The sequence below is a fragment of the Lipotes vexillifer genome, unplaced genomic scaffold (assembly GCF_000442215.2).
Source record: "Lipotes vexillifer unplaced genomic scaffold, Lipotes_vexillifer_v1.1 C26545551, whole genome shotgun sequence".
In the NCBI taxonomy this organism is placed as follows: Eukaryota; Metazoa; Chordata; class Mammalia; order Artiodactyla; family Lipotidae; genus Lipotes; species Lipotes vexillifer.
In genome coordinates, this window is record NW_006797850.1 from 1 (window position 1) to 1,132 (window position 1,132).

Below are 1,132 nucleotides of genomic sequence, written 5' to 3' on the forward strand. Positions count from 1 at the left end.
AGAATCCGCCTGCCAATGCAGGGGACGTGGGTTCCAGCCCTGGTCCAGGAAGATCCCACATGCCACGGAGCAACAAAGCCCGTGCACCACAACCACCACAAAGTTTAAAAAACTGAAATTGTACAAAGTATGTTCTCAATACTTTGAATTAATACTTTGAATTCACAACATAATTAAATTAGAAATCAAGAATAGAAAGATATTTGGAAAATTTCCCACACTTCTAAATCACTCAAAGTCAAATGATAAATTATAATAACTTGAATTGAAAATGAAAACACATGAAAAGTTGTGGGATATAGATAAATCAGTGTTTACACGGAAATTCAAAGCATTAAAAATTTATAGTGATAGTACCCCGGTAAACATGGTAAACATTCCTAAGACCCACTAGACTTTCTATAAGAAGTGTGACTAGCACAACCCCACAAAATGACATGGTACAAGAAGGGCAAGGATTCTGGCCTGTCCCGGGAAAGCAGTGTTACCACAGGAGGTAGAGTAGCTATGGTGAGCAGGCTAAGTGGATTTTCCAGCAAAGGCTAAAACTACAAAGAAAATTTTGCTAAGGCTTGAATGCTTAAGCTCTATTATACATCTAAAAGAATGCCAGCTATTAATAGATGCATGCATTGTGAACTGGGAAGAGACAACAAGAGAAGAGGCCAAATCATCCCGTTCTGGGCTTCACCTTTTGTTTTATTATAAGGGAAATAAAACCTTGAGGTTATGTTAACTTCAAAAAAAAAAGTTTACATTAAGAAGAAAAGAAAGGTCTCAAATCAATGCTCTAACGAGAATTCACCTTAAGAAACTAGAAAAAGAAAGGCAATATAAACTCAGAGCAAAGAGAAGCACATAAAAACCTGAGCAGAAATCTATGAAATAAAGCCAGAAAAACAAAGAAAGAAAATCAATGAAACCAAAAGCTGTTTCTTTGGAAAAAAAATAGGCAATTGATAAACCTCTACTCAGACTGATCAAGAAAGTGAAGGCACAAATTACCAACACCAAAAATGAAAAAGCGGAAATCACCAGATCTACTAACATTAGAAGAATAAGAAAATATTATGAACTAAGCCAATAAATTCACCAACTTGGATGAAATGGACAAATTCCCTGAAAAAAAAAA

The 1,132-nt window shown here is 35.4% G+C and overlaps 1 pseudogene; it reads left to right on the top strand.

The window, feature by feature from the left end:
• The first annotated feature begins 367 nt into the window (after positions 1-367).
• LOC103068966 (60S ribosomal protein L36a pseudogene) lies at positions 368-708 on the top strand (annotated as a pseudogene).
• The last annotated feature ends 424 nt before the right edge of the window (positions 709-1,132 follow it).